Source organism: Macaca fascicularis, chromosome 1 (genome assembly GCF_037993035.2).
Source record: "Macaca fascicularis isolate 582-1 chromosome 1, T2T-MFA8v1.1".
Lineage (NCBI taxonomy): Eukaryota > Metazoa > Chordata > Mammalia > Primates > Cercopithecidae > Macaca > Macaca fascicularis.
Genome location: NC_088375.1, coordinates 80,005,585 through 80,022,144, shown reverse-complemented (window position 1 = coordinate 80,022,144; position 16,560 = coordinate 80,005,585). Strand labels below are relative to the sequence as shown.

Genomic DNA, 16,560 nt, shown 5'->3' with positions numbered 1-16,560 from the left:
ATAGGTAAGTTGCATTTGATTTAAACATTATCAGGCTACTTTTTTAATTTGGTAAAGTGACATTTTCTCATTTACAGTGTTGGAAGTTTGAGTGCTGAGTCAAGATCCCACAATTACTCAATCCCGCCTCTTACCAGGCATTCAAATTCATTTTGGTGGTCCTGGAATCTACCACTACAGTGAAAACCACCCAGCTTCCTGACATCCTGATGGAGCTGATGTCATGAGTTTAGGAGACGGATGGAGCCAACTCTGGTTATGTCCAGTCAAGCCTTTAATGACTAAACTCTGTGACCCCGAAGTACAAACTAATCAAAACATTTTATCTAAAAAAATAGAGAGACTCTGAAAAAGAAACCAAAGAGGTTTATTAGCATAGTTTTGAAGTACAAACAAAAAATATAACTTCAATGATCTTAATTAATAAAACCAAAATTCCTAATCCTGGTTATAGGAGGTTAAAGGAGGCCTGGACGGATTGTGTGAGTTGGGCAGTAGAGCTTAGAGACATCATCTCTGCTTAAGGAGGAGATTATGTCTCCTGCATCCTCCCAGACATAGAATAAGGAAAGTGAAGTCTGTTAGCCAACAAACAAAAAATGCCCTGACTCAAACTGTAATATACACCATCTACTAATCAAGAATAATCTCTAGTCACCTTGGCAAGGCCTCCAGGAGTTGAACTGAGGGAGGATGGTGTCATGAAAAGCCCCAGAACTCAGCTGGTCAGAATAGGTATGAATCCTGCCTCTTCCACTAACAGGATTTTGTGCCTGAGCAAATCACTTAACCCCTTGACCCTCTTTCTGTCATCTGTAAAATGAAGAAACTACTGAAAGGGTTCACTTTACAGGTTGTCAGAATTTAATGGCCATTATACTAGTGGGTAAGAAAAATAAAGTCAAAACCATACCATTTGTAAGCAATGTGCTAAAAACTCCATTGTTTTTCCTATTTACTCCTAAAGGAATGAAAGATCAGAGAAGTTAAATGACATTCCCCAAGTCCCACAACTAGCAAGAGGCTTTGCTGGGATTCAAACCCAGCTCTGTAGGATGAAAAGCTCTAGCACTAACAAACCTTGCACAGAACCCAGTATAAAATAGGTGCTCACTACAGACTAGTCCATTCATCTTTTTTGTCCATTTGTTCATTCAATGAACATTTTGTTCAACACCTATTTTGTGCCAGATTCTCATATGAACTCACAATGCAATAATGAATAACACATAGTTTGTGCCTTAAAATCATAGTCTGAGTGGGCTTCAGGCTTTGTGTTCTAGTGCAGAGAACACTGTGCTGGGGATCAGGAATCAAGGTTATGGACATTAGTCCCTAGGAGATGGAAGTGGCACAAAGGTGACCTTGCAAAACTTGGAGATAGAGACAGCTCACTGGGATAGCAAGGAATCACTGATCTAGTCATTTGTGCCAGTGGGAGACTTGGCCAGGACTCTGGAAGGGTGGTTGTTTCTGTCCCTCCTGTTACTTAGTCCTGGTCTGACCACAGCTGGCCAAACCTGGATAGCGATGGCAGTTTGTCTGCATCTGTTCATAAATCAACACCCTACCTCAGCCTTCAGTTTTACAAAGTAAGTCTTTCTCTGGAGTCCCACCATTTGTAATATGCATTTAGATTTCCTTGGTAGTTCTCAGCTAGAAGATATTTTGGCAATCACTGAAGATGTCTTTGATTATCATGACTGGTAGAAGGTACAGAGAGAGAGGGTGCCATTGGCATACAGAAGGTAGAGAACAGGGATGCTGCCAAACATGCTACAGTGCACAGAACAACCTCTTATAATAACTCATTATCTGGCCTCAAATATCAATGGTGTGAAGCTGAGAAACTCTCACCTGCCTTTTCCTGTTTCTGGTCCTGGAGATCTGTAGGTGGCTTCTACGTCCATTTATCTCTGGGCTTTTTCCTTCTGCTTTGGGTCTGTTGATATGCTTGTCTTGCCTTTGAGCATGCTATGTCTAATCTACATAGATCTATAGATTTAGATCTATATTTCAACATTTTAACTGTCATACTATGTGTTAGGCCGTAATAATGGTATTACTTGATGTAAATAAATTTACACTCTGGTTTATATTATTTCAACATGTGAATTTGGTTAATGTGGTTCTACCCTTTAGAGATGGATCTCCTTTCTCAAGCTGAAAAATAAATAGAAGTTCCTGAGTCTGTAATGTTGAAGGCCATGCCCTGGATAATTGTGAATTCAGTAAGACCAATTCCATTCAAGAATTAACCTCCTGGAGAATCAAGCCAACTTTTTTCAAGGGACGACCTACTTTCAACTTGCTGCTGAGCACCGTGTGCCTTAATGTGAAAACTGCAGCTGGTTCTAAACCATGTTTACCAACAGCCCTTCCTTTGACCTTCAACAAGTAACATGTTTTTGAGTTTTTAAAATCTTATTACATGCAAAACAAAGGAATTGGAGACTAGATAATATCTGAACTCTAATATTCTGAATTCCAGGTCTAAGTTGTGATGTATTTAATGCAGGTGCTAGTTATTTACAGTTTATTCCAGAATAACACAATGAATATCTAAGTATTTATGATAGAAGAACTTCCTATAGTTTTCTCTTGCCTTATCATGGTTTGCTTTTTAATGGACTGCAACCAAGAATAGGGTGGCAACATGGCATGGTTAATTTTGTAACCTCTCACTCCCTGTATAACTTATCTGAAAAATAGGAGTAATAAATAGCAGCCCCACTTCTTACGATTCTCTTAAGGATTAAATGAACACAAACACACTGTAAGTGGTCAACTGATGTTAGTGTATTAGATTTCCAAAGTTATCCAGTGAATCTGTGAAAATATAGTTGGGCTGTTATCCATCATGTAGATCAAAAAAGAATTCTGTGAATACCTTTTCGAATTTCCATTCAGTGTGGCTCACCAAAAAAAGTCCAAAAAACAAAAACTACCCTCCCACAACAATAACAACAACAGCAAATATGAAAGACAAAAGGCAAAACAGCCACGAAAGTTTGATGCTAATAAGTGTCTAGGAAAGCAGAACAATTCCAAATATGAATCTCCAATTTTCCACAACTGGGATATATCAACACAAACCCCTACCTTGACTTGAAAAGAGTTTGTCATTTCTGCTTAGTGTGTGTTCCCATGCATAAATGGGAGTGCAATGTTTTGACTGGGTTTAAGAACAAGAGCTTTAAGATAATGCGCAAAGGGAAGTTTTAGTCCAATCTAAATCCAAATCCAAACACACAAACCCTATTTGCAAATTGGAATCTGAGTCAAGTCCCTTTGAGGCTTGCATATCTCTAATTAGCAGCGATTTAGTCCCTGTGCCCAGCTACAAACAGCCAAAGTGAAGCATGTCATTGGCACGATAAGGATTTGTCTGGAAAAAAATGAATTTTCTCTTGCAAGGAATGTATGTCTTCCCCCATTGCAGTTCAATTACTTTGGACAATATGGGAGGAAGAGAATATATTTTAAACGGTGGAATAGGAATCTGAGAGAGGGGACATGCCTTTCATTAAGAGGATAATAAAAAAAAAAGAGAGAGAGAGAGAGAGAAATTAGTTTAGTCAACTGTAGCTTCTCCTAAAAATTCTTGATGCAAAATTGGGGTAGATTCTCACTAAAGGAGTCTAAGACAGTGAGGGAAGGAAAAGATATTGCCCTTAAAAACAACAACAAAACACATACACACAAAAGGAAGACTGCCACTTTTAAGACGTTAAAGATACAGAACTTTCATGTTCAATGTGGGTTAGGTTCTGGGAAAAGTCTTTATATCTGCAGAGAAATACACTCCTTATACCAGATAGCCTTTGCATTATAACAAAACTCCACAAAATATAATGGCTTAAGACAATGGTTTATCCTTTCTCCTGATTCTTTGAGTTGCTGGGGTTAGCTGGGTGTTTCTTCTGCTGTCACCTGAGGTTGTCTGTGTGACTGTAATCATCTGGCAGTTTAATTGGGCCTGAAGGAGTTAAGATGGCCTCATTCGAATGTTTGGAGCTTAGGTACTGATTGGCAGCTTGACTCTCTCTACATGGTTTTCGTCATGTGGTAGTCTCTCTCAGGCTTCCTTACATAGTGATGGGAATTCCAAGAGGGAGAAAATGGAAGCTTCAAGGCCTCATATGTCTTATACTCAAATGTCATACAATATCACATCTGCCCCTTTCTATTGGTCAAAACAAATCACAAGGTCAACCCAGATTCAAAGGATTCAGAAAATTAATTTCACCTCTTGATGGGAGGAGTGACAAAAATTACAGTGAAAAAAGAGGTATGGACACAGCATGACATGATATATTGGAGGCCATTATGAAAACAATCTGCACACTCTTACTCCAATTTATAAAGCCAGGGGAAATTGTGTACATATTGTGGCATTCCCACAGTAGAAAATGTTAGCCACATGACTCTAGCCAAGAAGGACAGACTTGGCCTTGGCATTAACTGACCTTTTGAAGTGTAGTATCACCATTCCTTCTGCCAGACACCAACGCTCTGGATTGAATGATCATCTCTTCCTTAAGGTTCACAGCTCTTTCAGACTTACCTCTAGACCCACCCATGAATCTTTGGAGTAAACAAACTTAATGATCCCTTTTTGGCTTGTAAGTACATGACACAAATTCAGAAAGAAGCTTTGCCTTCTTCTTCCCCAATTGACATTTTTTTTATTTCTTTATTACACACAACCTTCTGAAGTATAACTTTGTCTGTCTCATTTCCCCCAAGGATATACTTTTGAGTAAAAACCAAAGAGCCCCACTGAATGGCATTCAGGCTGGGTGGGGCAGGCTGCACCAAGGCAAACGCTTACTCTGAAAAGACATACAGAATGGAGATACTGAGACCTCCTCTTCCCAAAAGGAAAATATTGGGAGATGAGCTATGTACATACATGTTATCCTTTGCAAATTTAACAATCAGAGAGTTTAGCCCCCTTTACAGAGAAGAATAAATAACACTGGCAGAGGGGACCAGATGTTTCACATGAGTTGCGTTCCCTCTACCTGGAAGGAAACATTAAAAAGGGAGACAAATTCTTTCAAACTTTGGCTCACTGAAACTGTCTTGGAATACTATTGAATCATGTCACTACATTGGCTTGTTCGAAACAAGGAAACTTGAAGAAGGTGCTCTAAATCAAGGGCAGATGGCAAAGACTTTGCACACCATTTAGGATGCACTAGTAGTGCTCTTTGAAACACCATTAATAAAGATTCTGAGACCATATATTGGTTGAACATTACATTCATTTAGTAATGTCTGCCCTGGGTGCAGTAATGGGAATGGTGCCAAGTGTACCCATATTTACCAGCCATGGTACAGATTATAGAATACGTCCCCGTGTTGGCCTGGTACACTTGCCTACTGACTTTTCGAGGCTTAGCTCAACTGCTTGCCTACCCTCCAATGTAACTTTTCGGGATCACCATCCATACATTTCCCCCTTAATATCCATATGCTTCATGTCTATTATACTACATTACTTACATTATGTCATTATATGTTTAAGCTGTATTCTTACTTAGTTTAGTATCCCCAGTGCCTAGCACCATGCTGGCACAATTGAGAACACAATACCAGCCTTTTGAATTTAATCGGGCCTTCTTCCATAAGCTTTGCATAATTCCATTTGGCTAGTGCATTTTGCAGACAGCTCTGGCAAGTCCATGAACATAAGCTTCAATTTTTTCTGCAACAAAGTAGGTTCTTCTGGGAAGAATCACAAGTAAAATAGGATTAGAGGGGGTTCAGTCCATTGAGTTTGGTGTGAAACACAGAATACTGTGAGCCACACTTCCAAAACTGATAAAAAATAAAAACAGGATAGTTAAACCTAACCCTGAAGACCTGAGGAAGTTCCAGCTTAAATAGGAAGCAAGAAGATATGGAGAAACTAGAACCTTGTATACTGTTGGTGGAAATGCAAAATGGTACAGCCACTTTGCTGAATTTTTTGTTGTTTTTTTCACTGGCAAGAGTCATAATGTCTCAGCAGGTGCAGCCACTTTGGAAGACAGCATGGAGGTGCCTTTAAAACTAAAAATACAGCCAAGCATGGTGGCTCACACCTGTAATCTCAGCGCTTTGGAAGGCTGAAGTGGAAGGATTACTTGAGGCCAATAGGTCAAGACCAGTCTGAGCAACACAGAAAGACTCTGTCTCTATTTTCTTTTTCTTTCTTTTTTTTTTTTTTTTGAGATGGAGTCTCCCTCTCTCGCCGGGGCTGGAGTGCAGTGGCTAGATCTCAGCTCACTGCAAGCTCCGCCTCCCGGGTTCACGCCATTCTCCTGCCTCAGCCTCCCGAGTAGCTGGGACTACAGGCGCCCGCCACCTTGCCCAGCTAGTTTTTTGTATTTTTTAGTAGAGAGGGGGTTTCACTGTGTTAGCCAGGATGGTCTCGATCTCCTGACCTCGTGATCCGCCCGTCTCGGCCTCCCAAAGTGCTGGGATTACAGGCTTGAGCCACCGCCCCCGGCCGACTCTGTCTCTTAAAAAAAAAAAAAGAATTACCATATGATCTATGATCCAGCAATCCCATTTCTGGGTATTTACCCAAAGGAATTAAAGTTAGGATCTTAGAAAAATATTAGCACTCATGTTCATTGTAACACTAGTCTAGTCCCAATACCTAAGATGTGGAAACATCCTAAATGTCCATTGATAGATGAATGGATAAATACAAAATGTTGTGTATACATAAAATGGCATATTATTCAGCCTTAAAAAAGAAGGAAATTCTGTAATATGCCACAACACAGATGAACCTTCAGGACATGATGTTAAATGAAATAAGCCACTCACAGAAAAACAAATAGTGCATGATTCCACTTATAAGAGGTGTCTAAAATAGTCAAATTCATAGAATCAAAAAGTAAAATAGTGGTTCCCAGGGGCTGGGGGCAGGGAAAATGGGAGTTACTAATTGACAGGAATGAAGTTTCAGTCAAGCAAGATAAATAAGCTCTATAGATCTGCTTTGTAACATAGCACCAATGATTAACCACAGTATATTGTACACAATTTGTTAAGTGGGTAGATCTCATTTTAAGTCTTCTTATCACAAAAATTAAAAAAAAGAAAATGGATGGATGTATCTTGAGCAGTAATATAGTGGTGGGGCTATATTTACTGTAGTTTCCAAATCACTATGCAATGGCATAGTCTCATATGATTGGCCTTCAGCAGTCTTTCAAAGTGAAAAGTGACCATTTCCTATAGTCACACCATGTGTAGAGGAGAAAACAACGTTGTGTTGGAATCATGGAGCCTGGATGTAGTTGTAGTTCTGTCCCTTGATAGCTGTCACAATGGAAGGCTTGTCACAAAGGGGAGCAGTGCAGGGCCTTTCTCCTTACCTGTAAAATGGAGAGGGTGATAATACCCCAAGTATCTAACAGGCCTTGTGGCAGTCATGGAACATTGTATAAGAAAGGAAGAGTCTCCAAGTCTACTGAGAACTATACGAAATTTGTATTTTTTTCTCATGAGCTAGTAATTATGATTTTTTTTTTTTTTTCAAATATTTGAGTGTCAAGAGTGTTTGCTATTTTTGGGTGTGAGAATATGACTCTGAAAGCGATTCAGTTCCAAATGGAGTATTTCAGTTTTGGAACAGCAGTATTATCATTTTCTCCTGTTCAGTATGGAGGCACTGGTTCTTTGTGCATATATTTGTAAGTTGTCATCCTGATCATGTATAAATCAATGAAGAGGAAGAAAGTTGAGTAAGCCCGGGAAAGCTAACAGGGCTACATATGTGTACATTGGGCCCCCACTTTCTGTACCTTGATTTACCTTAGGCCTTGTGCGTTTCCCTCCAACCAGGATTAGTCTGTGTGAATGATTTTATTTGCAAACCCCTGCTAGGAACCCTTACCTGAACACTGGACCTGCTGGTTCTGACAGCCTGGTGAGATAGCTCAAGTTCCTGTGCACATGGAAATGAGCTACAAGGAGGTGAACATTTGGCATCCAGCAATTTTCTTCTGCAGTCTGAGTCTAGGGTGAGATTTGTAGTGTAACCAGATGAGAGGAAGACAGTGGATGGGACTAGCCTCTGTGTAAAGCTTTCTTGTTTATCCAGAATGCAAATATTTTTGGCTTGAGTTCTGCAGAGCAGTGCTTACCAAACTTAAATACACAGAGGAATTATCCGGGGGTCACCTTAAAAGGCATTGATTCTGATTCCATAGGTCATTGATTCTGATTCCATAGGTCTGTGACACCACCTGAGACTTCTGTCTACATGACTCACCGTTTCCATGACCATACTTGAAAGAGCAAGGCTATCTAGACAACAAGCTTTGTAAAAGAGTCTCTTCCATTCACAAAATTTTCTACAACCACGCAACTCCAAACACCACAGCCTTCTTCTTCCCTAGTAGTTGCTAAGTCTGCTTGTAACTTAGGGGTAGAAACCTGTCCCAAGCAAAATATATACCAGTATCTAAAATACATTTTGTTTATTTGAATAGGAAGCAAATAAGAGGTACAGGTGGGAGAACTGTCACTCCCTGCTGAAATACAGAGTTCTCTAGCTAGACAGCTCAAGAAGGAATAGATGAATGGCCCCATCAAGAAACAAATGCCAGAATGCAACCTTTAAAGATGTCAGCCACGATTTATTCTGTTTTCTGATTATTCATTTAATTAAGCACACCCCATCGCTTGTTAGAATGAGAAATATTTATTTGGAAAGTTTTTATACAAGCCTCTGCTTCTTTATCAGTGGAACTTAACAATATTAGGTTGGTGTAAAAGTAATTGAGGTTTTTGCAACTAAAAGTAATGGCAAAAACTGCAATTACTTTTGCACCAACCTAAATTTAATTGCAAACTTAAATACACAGAGGAATTATCCGGGGGTCACCTTAAAAGCCATTGATTGCAAAACCTCAATTGCAAAAATCTCAATTACTTTTGCACTAACCTAAATAGTTTGTTTCATAAGTGTAAATGTTATTGACTCTGTCAGAAAACCTTTTACATTTTGGGGGGAATGGGGAAGTTGCTATATTTGTGTGATGCTGAAATAACCCATTGGAAATGAAAAAAATGAAAATACACAAGTAAGTTGGTTATTTATCTCTCTGCCAGTAAATGTAGTCTGACTGATTTTTTACTTTTTACTTTCAGCAAGAATTAACTTTTGGTTTTGGTATATGAATATCAAGCTTCACTCTCTCCCTTCTATCCTCAACACAAAATAAAAATGGCACAATCATTGTCACTCCTTTTTTCCAAGAGTTGTTGTAAAATTTGGCAAAATCATGGAAGTACTTCCAAATAAATCACTGTAGTCACCTAAGAATCACTTCAATTTCTTTATCTTCTTTATCATCAACTGAGTTAGAAGCATTAACATTTTCATTATCATCTATGTTTATCATCATCTTTGTTTATTTAATCTTTGACTTCCTTGCATCTTCACAGCAGAGAAATTCCAAAGCCAATTTCTTGTATACTTCAGATGCGTTCCTGAAAATCTCTATGAATTAAACCATTTTCCACATTACTTGACAAGATCATGACAGAGATATCTGTAATTTGTTAAGAGATATCTGTGATGTTAAGTACTCCTTCTTTCTAACATTTAGATTAAAGATCCTCTGATTCTAATCTTATTATCAAGTAATTAATGATCTGTAAGCCAATACTGATGTGTGTTGTGCCGGTGCTGAAGGAGTGAAGGATGCGCTATCCCAAAATATGCTGAGTTGGTGTATTGATTATTTTGAGTTAAAAACATTGAAGAAATTGTAGTTTCAGGAAGGGCAAGCTGACCTCTCTCTTCCAGCAGACAGCAAGTCACAGAGATTCCTCTGGAAGGGACCCCCTCCCTGTACCAGGGTACGTTATCACAGAGATTGGGAACTGGGGGCTGCAATGTACCATAATAAACATACTTACCAAGGTAGCCCTTATCTTTCACTACTTCTCCACCCCTCATATATCTCCTAGTGAACCCTGAAGAAATTTACTGCCCCTAGCCAGATCCTCTTTGTCCTCCCAAGTTTATTGGTTTTTGTCTAAAAAGTATAAAAGCATCTTGCTCTGGCCACTTCAATTTTCACTCTTGTGAAAATCCCCATGTACGTGTAAAATTAATAAAGTTTGTATGATTTTTTTCTTGTTAATCTACTTGATGTCGATTTGGCTCCTAGGTCAAGCCATAGAGCCCACTAAGAGTTAAAAAGGGTTTGGAGGTGACCTCTGGCTCCCCCACACTGCCAAGCAACAAAAACCTGCGGAAAATCTTTTTGACATTTGAATCGCTATCCTTGCATTACTTTTTCAAAGTTTCCATTTTCAGATTCTGGGCCATCCTAAGATTTGGTGGTTTTAAAATGTGTCTGCAAATTCTTTGGTGTGTCTCCCCTAAAACACGTGGAATCTAATTCCCTTACCCTTAAGCATGGGTTCAGCTTTAGTGGCTTAATTCTGATAAATAGAATATACTTGGAGTGATGTTGTGTGATTTATGAGACTAGGTCATCAACATCATATGGCATCCTTCTCGCTCTCTCTCACTCTCACTCTCTCTGTCTCTCTCTCAGATCATTCACTGTAGGAGACACTGACTTCCCTGTTGTGAGGACACTCAAGCAGCCATATTCAGAGGTCCATGTGGTAAGGCATGAAGGCCTCCTGTCAATTCTAGTGAGAAACCTAGTTTTCTTGCCAACAACTGTGTGAGTGAGCCATCTTGGAAGCAGATTCTCCCACCCCAGATGAGCCTTCAGATGACTGGAGTTCTGGCTGACATCCTGACTGCAATCTCATCAGAGACTTCAAGCCAAAATTACCCCGCTTCCAAATTCCTGACCCTACAGAAACTGTGCGAGATAATGTATGCTTATTGTTTAAGCCACTAAGTTGTTCTTTTTTTGGGGGGAGGGGTGATTTGTTATGCAAAAACAGAAAACTAATACAGAAATTATACCTGCCATTATCAAAGAGCCCTCCAGTGAGGGTTAATGGTATCCTTGAATGTTTAGGGAAACTAGGCATGTTAAGTGTAAATATAGAAACGGTCTTTGTCAAAACTAAATAAAGCAACAGAAATGGAACTTGAGTGGCTGAAAATAAAGATTCAATGAAAACTCTCTAATCCCTTGATCAGAAGCCATGCATAATAAATGACCACTATGTATTTAGGTCAGTGGCTCTTTCTATCATTAACTATTACACGTTTTTCTGCATTTCCCAGAACTAAGTGGGAGATGAGAAGGGAAGGAGTTTTGGAGAGCACGTTTAGAAGAAGAGTATGAGGGGCGGCTGTGACCACTCCTGCCATGTGGACTATAGAGTTTTGTGATCCATTACCCTCACAAAATAGAAATGACACTATATACTTAGTCACCATCTGTTCCTCATTTATACACTCAGGTCCACTGTGGTTTGAGTACATTGCTTTATTTGATTTACATTAGTTCACAAAGCAACAAACGGGGGAAACCTGTTATGAGGACAAAGGGTTCCTGCTAAGCTTTTTTCTCTCCAGTGTCAGAAATGTCCAGTAGTGCAAACGGATCCTGCAGAGTTCAAGGAGAAGAGCCTTTCTTTTGGAAAGTCCTCTTGTGCACTCCATCTCTTTTCATCTGATGGGGCTCTGTGTTCCCCACGTGTACTTTTTTAGAGGGGAGGCTGGAGCCCTGGCAAAGGTTCAGAAATACTAACCAGCTCCTGTTTGAGTTCATTAGAGCAAAGCCAATTTTTCTTTTTTCGTTATTTTCTTTTTCTCATCTTCTTCTAGTGATGCAACTTGGACCAATTTTCATAGAGCTGAACCTCAGGGACATATTGTATAGATGGAGACATACGATTCTTGGGTTTTTTTTTTTTTTTTTTTTTTTTTAATATTTTCCATGTTGAATCATAGACTATTAGAGCTGGAGAATGTCTGTGAAATCCCTTGATCTAGTGGTTTGCAAACTGAGTCCCGCAGAGCCCTGGGGTTCCTCAGAAGTGCTCTGGGGCCAATCCAGTTTTATCTCTTTTCATATACTTGTGTTCTAGCCATATTAAACAGGAAGTTCTGAGGCCTCTGATTTAGTCTATTGCACCCACATTTAAGATGTTTGAACTGAGGTTAAGAGAGAGAAATTGATTTGTGCAGTCATATAGTTTGTGATGGTTGGTTTGAGCTGAGCCTCCAGTCTGGAGTTTCAGACTGCCTGGAGGGTGGTCTTCAAACGCAACATACCATTTTCCAAATATCAGGATAAATATTACATATCAGGGTCTCAGCAGTAGAACTGATTCTGATGAAATGGAAGGATATGGCCCATTTTGGATGGCTTTCCTCTCCTCCTTCTCCCCAGTGCATTGATTTACAAAATCGTTCAAAAGACACTTTATCTTGGCTAGATTTTTAATTACTAGTGCCTTCTGGTATTTATATATCTAGTCAAATCTTTGTTTTAGAAATTATACTGCAGATAGAAAGAACCCCTTTCTTAAAGTCGTGGACACATTTAATATTCTAAGAATTTTGAATTATTAAAAATATCATACCCCTAGCTCCCCCAAAAGGCCTATCTTTACCTGGGTTGGATCTGGACAATGTGAAAGTGACACAGTAGGTGGCTCCCTTGAGCAAAAGTGAAACCATTTTAATTCATCATGCTCCTGCAGCTCCTCTAGAATAGATGAGAACACCTGTGGCTTTAGGAATTGGAGATCCCTCAGGCTGCCTGCAGGGGCGCTTATCAAAGGGAAACAGCATAAGGCATTAAATTCCCTCCAGTCCTGTCCGGCTATAATTCGGAACTCAGCGACTATGGGAAACTCATCTGTAGAGATTTTCCTCTCTTTTCTTTTTTTCTTTCTTCCTTTCTTCCTTCCTTCCTTCCTTCCTTCCTTCCTTCCTTTCTTTCTTTCTTTCTTTCTTTCTTTCTTTCTTTCTTTCTTTCTTTCTTTCTTTCTTTCTTTCTTCCTTCCTTCCTTCCTTCCTTCCTTCCTTCCTTCCTTCCTTCCTTCCTTCCTTTCTTCCTTTCTTTTCTTTCTCCTTCCTTCCTTCCTTCCTTCTTTTTTATTTTTATTTTTTTTTGAGACGAAGTCTTGCTCTGTCACCCAGGCTGGAGCACAATGGCGTGATCTCAGGTCACTGCAACCTCTGCCTCCCAGTTCAAGCAATTCTCCTGCCTCAGCCTCCCAAGTAGCTGGGATTACAGGCACCTGCCACCATACCCAATTAATTTTTGTATTTTTAGTAGAGATGGGGTTTTGCCATGTTGGCCAGGCTGGTCTCGAACTCCGGGCTTCAAGTGATCCACCCGTCTCGGACTCCCAAAGTGCTGGGATTACAGGCATGAGCCACTGCACCTGGCAGAGATTTTCAATATAAAAATTTTCCACGAAGTTCTAAAGGAATCAATTTAATTACAAAGCAAATCGTAATTAAAATTATTTCTAATTTTTCCATGTGAAAAACATTTCAAACTTTGGTGGTAGCTTGGGTCAAGTTTATGTTGTGAACTAGCCAGATAAAAGCAAGTGGTGCTTTCTGGATTTTTCTCAGCCCCCATGTCTCTGGTTCTTTATTTCCCTGCCAGCAGATGACAATTCATTTTGATATTTGTAACCGACTGAAAACATTCCTTCTGTGAACCTAAGTTGGATAAAAATGTCCACAGTGAAAGTAGTTTTCACCTGATGAAAATGAAAGTAAATTCTGGATAATATTTTTGTCTTTCTTAGTCTGGGAAAAGACTTTATCATGAAACTCTTGAGTTATTTATCAGTATGTAAAATTGAATCAAACTTATGTTTTCACTGAGCACATCCCACAGTTCTTGAAATACTTCAGGATTCTTATTTACTTGATCAAATTGATCAATGGCTAGCAATGGACCGGTAATCATGTATTTTAATGCGATTGAAACTAATTAAATGTTTTTAAAAGTGGAATGGTATTTATTTAGAAATTTTATTACTAGGTATTCCAAATAAATTATTACAGATGATTTACTTAGAATGAAAAAGGGGCTAATCCCAACACTTTGCAAAGCCAAGGCAGGCAGATTGCTTGAGCCCAGGAGCTTGAGAGAAGCATGGGCAAGATGGTGAAATCCTTTCTCTACAAAAAATACAAAAATTAGGTGGGCATGGTAGTATGTACCTGTAGTCCCAGCAACTTGGGAGGGTGAGGTGAAAGGATCAATTGAGCCTGGGAAATGGAGGCTGCAGTGAGCTGAGATCATGCCACTGCACTCTAGCCTGAGCAACAGAGTGAGACCCTGTCTCAAAAAAAAAAAAAAAAAAAAAAAAAAAAAAAAAAAAAAAAGAAGAGAGAGAAAAGAAAAAGAAAATGAAAAGAAAAAGGAATGGAAAACAGCAGATTTTACAAAATATTATGCTACTAAGAAAATATTTATAGTTGCTACTATTTATTGAATACTTGTCATGTATTAGATTCTGTATTAACAATACCTAACATATGTTAGTGATATGTTGCATAGAATATATAGAATATTATTTAATTTTCCTGTTAGCTCTGTGAGGTAGATATTATTAGTGCCATTTTGTGCATGAGGAAACTGAGACTCACAGATGTGGGTCTCCTGAGGTCACACTGTGGAAAGGTACCCAACTCATCTTCAAACCTATACTTTTAACCATACTACTGTATTGCTTCCCTACTGCATGCATGTTAAGTAAATGCACCAGTAATCAAACTTCCTCATTTATTTTTGAAATCACTATCAGATGCATTTAAAATCCATGGAGTTCATGAAATAGAAAATCTCTCTCTTTTAGTAAAAGAAAAGGCAGCATTTCTTTTTAGGATGGCAGTAAGAAATCTGTACCTGATTAACTTCATTCTACTTTTCTACTGAAGCAGCCATGATAATTCAGATGCCAAGTGACCATAACCAGAAATTAAGGCTATCAGTCAATTATTTGCTAATTTCTGGAAAGAATAACACATTAAGAAATACTCAATGGCAAAACAGGTCCTCGACTCAACTCAAATTACTCAAGGATGAGCAAACAGAAAGATAACAACATGAAACCAATAAAAATAGTCTGGTATTTCAGCCGTCTGTATTGTCCAAGAGACATGCCAAACAGCCTACAGAATGGGAGAAAATACTTGCATTTTAAACAAGCAAATGGGCAGCTTTAAACATGCTTGCAAAGGTCTAATCACCAGAATCTATAAGGAACTTAAATAAATCAATAATCAACAACAATTATTAAAAAATGGCAGAAGATATAAACAGATACTTCTCAAAAGAAGACATATACACAGTCAACAAGCATATGAAAAAATGCTTAACATCAATAATCATTAGTTAAATTCAAATCAAAACAATAAGATACTATCTCACACCAGTCAGAACGGCTATGATTAAAAAGTTAAAAAAAAAAAAACTGGCTAGGCACAGTGGCTCACCCCTGTAATCCCAGCATTTTGAGAGGCCAAGTCAGGAGGATTACTTGAGCCCAGAAGTTTGAGACCAGCTTGGGCAACACAGGGACACTACATCTCTAGAAAAAAAATTAAAAATATTAGCTGGATGTGGTGACGTGCACCTATTGTCTTAGCTACTTGGGAGGCTGAGGCAGGAAGATTGCTGGAGTCTGAGAGGTGGAGGCTGCAATGAGCCATGATAATGCCACTGCATGCCAGTCTGGGCGATGAAGTGAGACTCTGACTCAGAAAAACAAAACAAAACAAAACAAAACAAAACAAACGAAAACAGATGTTTGAGAGGTTGTGGAGAAACGGCAACACATACACATCCTGCTGGGAATGTAAATTAGTTCAGCCACTGTGGAAAGCAGTTTGTAGATTTCTCAAAGAACTTAAGACAGAACTACCATTGGACCCAGCAGTCCCATTCCAGATACATACCCAAAGGAATATAAATTGTTCTACTATAAAGACACATGAGTGCATATGTTCATTGTAGCACAATTCACAACAGCAAAGACATGGAATCAACCTAGATACCCATCAATGGTGGACTGGATAAAGAAAAAGTAGTGCATATATGCCATGGAATACTACACAGTCATGAAAAGAACAAAATTATGTCCTTTGCAACAACGTGGAAGACACTAGAGGCCATGATCTAAGTGAATTAACACAGGAACAGAATACCAAATACTGCATGTTCTCACTTATAAGTAGTAGCTAAACATCAAGTGCACATGAACATAAAGATGAGAACAATAGACACTGTAGCCTACTTGAAGATGGAGGGTAGGTGGAGCATGAGGATTGAAAAACTGCCTATTGGCTCTATACCTGGATGACAAAATCATTTGTACATCAAACCCCAGCCACATGCAAATTACTCATGTAACAAACCTGCACAGGTACTCCCTGAATCCAAAATAAAAGTTAGAAGAAAACAAAAAAACTAAAATAACATTTTCAGAAAAAAATAAAATAAATGAAGAAAAATAAACTTGATGATGTTCTCTGTATTTCTCAATGAAAATGAGGAAGCATGGACTTATGGGACAAGAGTGGAGAGATGAGATAATACTGGCTCTCTGGAAAGCCAGTAGATATCTAAAAGG

General features: G+C 38.9%; 1 long non-coding RNA gene across 2 annotated transcripts in view; it reads left to right on the top strand.

Moving 5' to 3' along the window:
* LOC102142134 (uncharacterized) overlaps positions 1-11,093 on the top strand; it is a 285,245-nt gene extending 274,152 nt beyond the window's left edge. For both annotated transcript variants that reach the window (XR_012428751.1, XR_012428752.1), the window contains exon 5: positions 10,581-11,093. This is a non-coding gene — a long non-coding RNA (uncharacterized lncRNA). The remainder of the gene's footprint in view (positions 1-10,580) is intronic.
* Positions 11,094-16,560: the final 5,467 nt, after the last annotated feature.